Here is a 9,117-nt window from a genome sequence, read left to right as displayed (position 1 = left end):
TGTTATTATATGCTATTTCAAAGTATTTTTTCAGATGCAGATGTTTCCTGCTTTTCAAAGATTTCAAAGCAAACCTCGTTCCTTTTGACCTCACTGTAGATGTTTCATGCTTAAGGCTGTGTTCCGTGTTTAAGATTCAAAGTTGCTAGCTGGTAATTTGCTGTTTTCGCCTACAGAAACAGTGAGGAGCATTACTGGTTTTCACTGGTAACAATTAGTAGTTGTACATAGTTTCAGGGTTGGTGTATAGAATCATGCATATTATTTTTACATTTTAAACAGTTCAAAAGGTATTAAAGATCTGTTGTTAGAAATGTGAGCATCTTCTTCAAAGGCTTTGACAGGCAGAAATAAAACTGATGTTTTTCACAGTTATAAAAAACGTGAAAATTGCACTTTAATATTTCTGTTTGTACTTTGTAAAACTACTTTAAGTGAAATGGAGTGAGATTAGGCCAACCTGCAGTTCATCTTGTCTTTGCTGTGGCACAGGTTGTGGGAGATCTTAAATATCCTGCGTAGCCTGAGCAAATCTGAACTCTAAATCATAAAGTTCAAATCTTGATTTTTGACAGCTCCAATATGCAGAAGTTGTCGAACATCCACATTTGAACTTGTTTTGACCTGTTATAAAGGTAAATGTAAAATCTGTATTAGCAAATGATTGAGGATAGACAAATTGTTATCACATGTTGTATGTATGGCTTTGGAAACAGCACAAGCAGACTTTTATTGTGCATTACTGTTTTTCTTTCACTCTCAAGGCTGCCACATGTCATCGTTGTAGGTTTTGATGTGTTTTTGGACAGCGTGTGGTCGCCTGACTGCTCTCCACCCTCTCACTCCTGAAGTAAAAATCTGTGCCTCCCCAGAGGACTGTCCATCTAACTAACCAGTGTTGAAGGAGTGTTTTTGTGTTCTTTGCTTTGGAAACTAAATTCATTTTATCAAATAAATAAATAAAGCCTTCAAAAGGCTTCTAATTTGTCTAAGAACATAAACCATGTATGCTTATCTACCGGAAGAGGGATAATGCCATCATACCAACAGAAATAATACGGTTCACGGAAAAACCGTAGGTGTCTCTCTTTTAGTCTGTTATCAGTAGGCAAAAATTAAATTAATTTCCTTATGCTGATTATTCCTTATGTGGCCATGATAGTAATTGGTGACTGATCTCCCAGTCCTTACCTCAGCCCGCATGCATTTTTCATCATATTTTCTCTCTGTTCTTTCGAGGAGTTGGAGTGGTATGGTAGAGCTTAGCTACTGCTAGTGTGAAACCATCACACTCACTGAATGCCTCCATGAGTAGATGGAGCCTCTTCAACTTTTTCATGCTAATTACAACTATTGAGAGTGACTTCATTGCCTTTAAGGCATTTAGAATGTGTTCTAGGGTAGTCAAAGCTGAGATTCCAGATCTGGCCTTGCAGGTGATATTTGCCTTTTACAATACACCATTACTGGATAAATGTTTTGGTTTTGTAGACTTCTGTCAGGAAAGACTTGGACTGCAGTCCACCTGCTGATTTCCAGTTGAGTGCTTTAACCTTCAGGCTTCAGTCAAACTGCTTCTTGCCTGCTTTCCAACTGGGTCTGTGATTCATGCATTCTTAGTTGTAAATTGGCCCAGCTTCAAAGGAAGAGATGGAAAATTCATTCACTTGTGATGTACTGTAATTAAGGTATTTTTCCAAGGCGTGGAACATGTAGGTTTATCTAAGTTATATCAGAAGTGGAATCCGCATTCCCTACTTACTGGTGAAGTGATTAACAACTTGAGAGCTATGATAAAGATGGGAATGACTGCTCTCTTATCATGTAAAGTTAATTGTAAATCCAAGAACATGTAAGCCGTGAACCTGGGTGACTACACCACAGTTTAAATGCTTCTCTGTGTAAACGTGAGTCATGGCAGAAGTTTGGGCAGGAATTATTTTTGTTATTTTCCATTTCTGCAACCTGTCAAGGGCATTTTGAAAGTAAGTTCAACTACTCAGAATTAAATATAAATAAGCGCTGTAAGCAGAAATGTCTATTCTCATAAGAAAAACAAAAACCTCATCAATAGAAGAGATTTGTATGAGGTCAGAGAATAGACTTCTGAGTTCATTTTCTCTGTCTTCTTGAAACAAACCAAATTACATCTGGTTGCTTAAGTACTGGTCCAGCCAAATTTGAGTATGTTCAGTTACAGAGATACTCCGCTACCTCTCTGAGCAACCAGTGGTTGGCTGTCTTCATGGAGAAGAAACTTTTTTCTACATTTAAAGCAAATTTGTCATGTTCCAAATTTGACCCGTGATGTATATTATCCTGTCACTGAGCACATCTGAGTAAAGTCTCTTCTGTGTATGCTCCCATTAAGTGCTTGTATTTTTCAGTCTCTCTTTGTACATTATTTACCCCAGTGTCTTGTTCATATTAATAAGCTTTCACTGGGATTTATCCCAGTATGCCAATGTCATTGTTGTAGAGAGGAACCCCAGTGTGGATGTGATACTATGGACAATGTGGACTTCTGATACTATTTCACAAAAATAAAACCATGAGAAAAAATTAATAATGAACAAGTTTGAGTCTCAAGTATAGTCTGTTATCATAATACATTATTGAGCACTGGGAAGTGGAATGCCTTTCAGTTTTATTATTAAGAGCATACACAGTCAAATTTGCAAAAGCATATTTGTAAAGGTAATGTGTGTCTATTTTTAGGTACTGTGGTTTAGAGATGTAGGGCAGATAATGCAAGTTCAGCTGTATTTAAATTATGACGTATGTAAAGTTTAATACAGTCCTGCAATGCATTTGCCTTTCTGATGAGTGCTTTGCTGAATGCAACTGTACAGCTGATTGTATGTTTGAGGTTACTTTGACCTTGGCAAAGATCGTTACATAAATAATACAGCACTTCCTGCACTTCACAGGGCAGCAGCGTGTTTCTGTGACCAGTCTGCTGGTGTGCCATGGCTTATTACTGGTTGGAACGAATCTGGGGATAATAGTAGCATTGCCAGTGCCACGCTTGCAGGGAATTCCCAAAGTAACTGGTGAGTGACATTTCTCAAATGGATTTGGTTGGATGTTGTTATGCTGAAGATTTTTTTCCTGTCAGTAGTTCAAATGACTCTGCCAAACTATGTGTGTTGTGGAAGTACTCATCAGAGCTTTGTGATAAAATTCTATCTATTCTTCTTCCTTATCATTAAAGTATTTTCACATGCCTGTCTGGATTTGTCTCAGTTGTTTGAGACAGGACAGCAGTTTTTCTTTATGGAACAAGAACATGATAGGCATTAATCCTATCAGAGTACAGTAAAAAATACAAGAATGAGAGGCCATTGCAAAGAATCTTTCTTCCATACTTGGAGAAGGTAGATGCATTAGGTTCAGAGACATGGTACTGACAATGCAGTACATTCTCTGACTGGTTATTTGGCACACTGTTTTCGTGACCTTTCTTACCAAAACTAGAGACTTGGAACATATGAGAACATATATTTCATTTTTTTTAACAACAGCCAGTATTTTTGCGTTTTGGTGGATTGGTAAGTTAGTTTGCCTTGTTTGAAACGTAGGAACGCTGCTGAATCATTTTGTAAATGTTTAAGCTGCTAGCAGAAGTGAGATTTTTTTTTTTTTTGAAAGTATGTGTAATTCCAATTAAGTACTTCTTTGCCATGCTACAGTTCAGTTTCACAATTTTACTATAACTTCTGATCTGTGGAGGAAAGCTGTCATATTGTATGAGGCAAGTTATTTGTAACCTCCTTCAGGGATAAAGGAAGTATATGTAACTTTTCAGAATGAAATTGAACTGTGTTCAGCAAAATATGCAGCAATAATCAGGGAATCACTGAATGGTTTGAGTTGGAAGGGACCTTTAAGATCATCTAGTTCCAACCCCCTGCTACAGGCAGGGACACCTCCCTCTAGACCATGTTGCTCAAAGCCCCATCCAGCCTGGCCTTGAATGTCTCCAGGGAGAGGGCATCCACAACCTCACTGGGCAACCTGTTCCAGAGTCTCTCCACCTTCACAGTAAAGAATTTCTTCCTAATATCTAGTCTAAATCTACCCTCTTCCAGTTTAAAGCCATTTGCTCTCATCCTGTCGCTACCTGCCCTTATAAGAAGTCCCTCCCCAGCTTCCCTATAGGCCTCTTTACTGAAACATGACAAATATTTCTTAGAAGTTATGGAAGCAATATTAGGTAAAAATAAATGCAATACAAGAAAATGCATTGTTGCAGAATGAAATAGTCTCATTTTGTTCTTCCACTTTCTGTTTTGATTGTTGTGATTTACATCATCTGTATATTGCATTTTTTTTAGGGTTAGATCTTCTCAGGTTTGGCAGCATTGCATCAAGTTTTATAGTCTTCAGATACAGTATTTAGAATTCGAACAACAACCAAAAAAAATTGCACTTTTCCCACTTGTGCTTTCAGTCCTGATAATTCATCTTTATATCACTGCACTTTCTGCAAAAGCAGAATTTTTTTTTTTTAATAATAACCTGGAATGTATTAGGGAGTTAGGGATGGATGGGATGCCTTGTAGAGTAGTGGTTTCTTTTCTTTGATAGCCTAACTTCTTTTCATCTTATAGGTGATTTTGTATAATGCTATGCTTTCTTTTCTTGCTGTAAGAGCCCCATACACTGATGTTGTTAGAGCTTCTGAATTTGGCATTATGCAATTTGTTTTTCATATATTCTTACAATTTTCATGAGTAATTTTTCCTTGTACTACTAGCAGGTATTGCAGTGAAAGAGATGTTCATATGCTTTTCTAGAATGGTACAGGGGTACAGTAGGATTAACTGAAAACCACATATTTTCTTTGTGGATACTGCAGAAAACTCAGAATGTTATTTTTGTGTCAATGCCAAAAAAAAGTTAGCAGAAAATGTCTGTATTCATGCTGCCGTAACACAGCACAAGTCAACTTGAATTCATTCTGTTGTGTTCCAAGTGGTTTATTAACACAGTCCTAAAACATCCTTATGGCATGATAGATTTTTTTTTTTCCTACACTTTTCTTTAAATTGTTTATGTACAAGGAAATAGACAATCTGTAGATGGACTGAATGCATATAACAGGATTTTAAGAGTTATGCATTCCTAAGCAAATTTCATGAAGTAATTATTGTGGAGTGCTATAGTTAAAATATTGTCATCTTTTTTTTTTTTTTTTTGGCTGCAGGAAGAGGAATGGTGTCGTATCATGCACACAATGGGCCAGTCAAGTTTCTTGTAATGGCTACATCTATAAACAAGAAAAACAAAAACAAGCTAAGGAACAGCCTGCCTCGTGGCTCAGAATCTAAAGACAAAGACCAGAGGAATGTTCTGCACAGTGACAGACCAGGCTCTTCCAATAGCAGCAATCCTGATACTTCAGTTTGGCTGGGAGGTTCAGCAGGATCCATTGCACAAAAAAGTGACTTGTCTTCATCTTCTGGATCCCTTACATCAAGTTCCCTAGAGCATAGGCCAGAGGACAGTAACATTTATGAGCTTTTGAAGGATCAAAATATCTCCTTTAAAAATAAAAGACAGAGATCCAAGAAAATGAAAGCAAGTTCAGTATTAGTCATTTCTGGTGGCCAAGGACACAGAAGAGTGAACAAGAAGACCAAGCAGCAACGACAAGATGAATTAGTGTCTTCAGTGATGGTCTGGCAAATCCCGCTATTAAATATATGAGTGAACTAAATTCAAGATACTTTCTGCTATTAAAAAGTCTGATATCTTTATACAGCAAATGCCAGCTTAGGACCCAAACCAAAAGACTTTAAGACGTGGGAGAATTTCAGTAGGATTCAATCACAGAATTAAGGGATACAAAACAGAGTCTTCACATACGTAGAACATTCTGTGGTGTCAGGGTATTGGAAAACGTCTAGCTGTTGATGCTATCTTTGATACTTAGAACAGAAAGGATTTGTCAGACATTTTAAAAGATTTTAGGAGTTTTGTCTTATTTATATTCACATTTATAAATATCGTCATTATGTTCTATAGCACTTAGGGAAAGCAAGGAACATGTGCTATGTCACATGCTGGTTTTTGCTTATGTAAATCAGCTGTTGTTTCCTTTTCCAAACCGACATATTGCATGGGCTGTAGATTTTAACAAATTAGCACAAACAATTTTTAAACAATAAAAATCCTAATGTGAAAGCTAATATTAGTAATTACTGTAACAGTTAGTAACATCATTCCATAAGCCAGAGTTTGGTCTGAACAAACACAGTTATATTAATAGAAACTTTTTTTTTTCAACATAGAAAATAGATTTTTTCTTTGTATTTTTAATGCTCAGTATTATGAAAAAAGTTGCAGTATAAGAAGTCCATTAATTTTCTTGGTAGGTATAATGTGTCTGTTATTCATTTATGTCATACAGAGAAAGTTTTAAGGATATTGTGGCACACATAGTAGAAAGTACACATAAAGAACAGCTGTGCATTGTAGTGCTGGTAATGCATTCCCCTATTGGCAATTTTGTGTCAAAGGTAGATATGGACTGTGCCATTATTAACGAGGTATGCATATCCCATATGTAAATAATGAGCTCAGAAATATACTGAAATAATCTGTGGGAAACGCAAGTAATCGTTGTGGATATTTGTCCTACATCAGTAGATCTGTGCTATGTCCTCAGGCAAATACCCATCAGATAATGTCAGTCCACAAGTGCAGACAGCAGGGTTGTGGTCCAATCTGCTCACCCAGAGATTCAGCCAAGCGTGGTCTGATAACTAGATATTGTAAAACTAAGGTGCACAATTTCTTTGCATTTATTCACTGAGTGGGACGAGGTGTTGCTTTGGTACTGATTGAGAGGGCTGAATTTTAAACAGGGACCTAGTTAATCTTTTTTTTTTTTCATTCTTAATGAATGGATATATTTCCAAAAGGAATTTGAACCTGGGGATACTATCAACATTGTTTTTTGCACTATCGTCTCTGCATGTGAAATACAAGGCAAGACCTTCAGCTCAGAAAGATACTGCAAAAAAATGGTTATGAGACACCTTGTTCAGTCACAACGGACTTAGTATGTGTGAAATGAAGGCTTCTATCTTCTTCCCTTGTCAATAAACTGAAAGATGCAGAGAGATTAAGACTCTTAGGTTTAATTTGGGTGTGTTAAAAACTCTAATACTGACCATCAATCCAGTAAAATATAAACTAAATATATCCACAGCAAAAGTCTATCAGATGTTTGCATTGACTAAAATCAAGTGCAAGTTTTGGCTGTTTTGGCGTTTGTCTTGTCCCAGTAAATTATAAATGTACTCTAAATTTTCAGTCTGCTCTGAAAAGCAAATCTGTATCAAGCCAACACCAAAGTCAGTGGATGGGCTGACTCACTGAGTTTGATGAAGCGCTGCAGTAAGGTGGTGTCTTGCCTTGCCTGCCACATGGCACACAACCCAGGACAGGGGGAATGCTACTGCAGCAAACCTTCTCCTGCTGCCACCAAAACAGACAATTCAACAATCAGATACACACCTAAATTTCTTTCCAGGGGCTCAGCTCACATCCTACATCCTGATCAGAAAAGGTAGCTTGAGCCATAATAGCACAAACTTCAGTAAGTCACAAAGAACTTTTGTTAGAGATTGGATTGTAGGTCTCGAGTTTTCCTTACTGCTTTGTTGTTCTATTCTGCATCTTTCACCACGATTCCTACCATGTCAGCTGGGTGCTCCCGGCACTGATATGGGCTTAGTGTCACCATCAGTCCCTGTGAAATAAAAAGCAGAGTGTCTCTAAGGCAGGCTGCCAGCAACATTTCCCCAAAGTTTTCCTCTTCTTGTCCTTGTGGTCTACCTTGCCTGAGGGTTCAAGGCCAGCTGCGTTTTCTACATTCTTCCATAGGTCCTGGGAGTTTCTCTTTGCCCACTGTGTGGAAATACTAAATTGTACAATGTGAGGTGTGCACACTGAAAAACACATTATAAGATCCTCCTGCGTATAAAACCTATATAACCTGATGTCTCTTTGCTACACTAGAGCAGAAAGACCACAGGTGTGATTCTGCACGCTCCTCAGGTGTGGGCTTCCATGTCCATATTTTTGGGACTGGAAGATTATGCTCACTTTTTCATGGGTCTTTATTATTAAGAATGGTAAGCCAAGACCCCATGTATTAAGCTGGAAACCCATGCATGGAGTTATTACAGGAGGTGCTAGCAATGAGGCATAAGAGTTTTAAAATTCTAAGTGATATCCATCCTACCTTCCAGCTCAAATGTAGCTTTCTTCAATTTAGTCAAGAAAATACGAGAAACAAAATAGAAATCTGCTCTTCAGAAAGTCCATTGAAGTTTTGCCACTGACTTCAGTAAGAACAGAAATAGATCCCTTATTTACACTATACTGCTTTGAAAGTAAATACATGTATTTGTTTTAGCAAGTGGAAAAGACAAAGATAAGCTGTACACCTTTGGAAATATGAACTGAAGTAGACCTTCAGTGATGGAGCATGACGTGCAATGCTTGTTTTCTGATCTATAGCTTACATAATAAGGTATTGCCTTGCAATGAAAGCAGACAGGAACCAAAGTTTCTCTTACAGCAAGCAAGTAAACTTTATAGCTGTTTCTGACTGCTGCTGGGTAGATTGGATTTTGCTTTCTGGTACTGCTTTGCTAGATCTGTAGAATTTATGGAAGACTTTAGGGAAAAGGGGGAGAAAGTATAACCACTACGATATATTCTGTATATGTTTTCTAACACATAATAGAGTCTTTTGTAACATGAGCCATAAAAGTACATATTTATGTTCAAAGTATAAACTGAGAAAATGTTTAATAAAAAATGAGCTACAACTTAGTTTCAGAAGTGCATTTATTGGGTTGCTATATTAACAAGAGAGCTAGAATTTGGGGCTTGCATTACTGAATAATAAAATAATATGTAATTAGGACAACAAAAGTTTTACACTTTCTAGGATTTAATTGCATTTGCAATTTCTACAAATGATGCAGACTCACAGTAAGTTTGACCTATGTATCAACGGACATAAATTGAACATTTTCACTATGATGTCTGCAGGGAATACACATCATTTGAGTAGCACGTGTTACATAAAAATGA

General features: G+C 37.2%; 1 long non-coding RNA gene across 1 annotated transcript; it reads left to right on the top strand.

The window, feature by feature from the left end:
* The first annotated feature begins 2,623 nt into the window (after positions 1-2,623).
* Positions 2,624-8,853, top strand: LOC109366247. Its single transcript, XR_002112450.2, has 2 exons — positions 2,624-3,053; positions 5,210-8,853. It is a non-coding gene; the product is annotated as an uncharacterized LOC109366247 (long non-coding RNA).
* The last annotated feature ends 264 nt before the right edge of the window (positions 8,854-9,117 follow it).

The sequence above is a fragment of the Meleagris gallopavo genome, chromosome 2 (assembly GCF_000146605.3).
Source record: "Meleagris gallopavo isolate NT-WF06-2002-E0010 breed Aviagen turkey brand Nicholas breeding stock chromosome 2, Turkey_5.1, whole genome shotgun sequence".
Classification (NCBI taxonomy): Eukaryota; Metazoa; Chordata; class Aves; order Galliformes; family Phasianidae; genus Meleagris; species Meleagris gallopavo.
The sequence above is the reverse complement of the archived record's forward strand: the minus strand, read 5'-3'. Positions and strand labels throughout refer to the sequence as shown.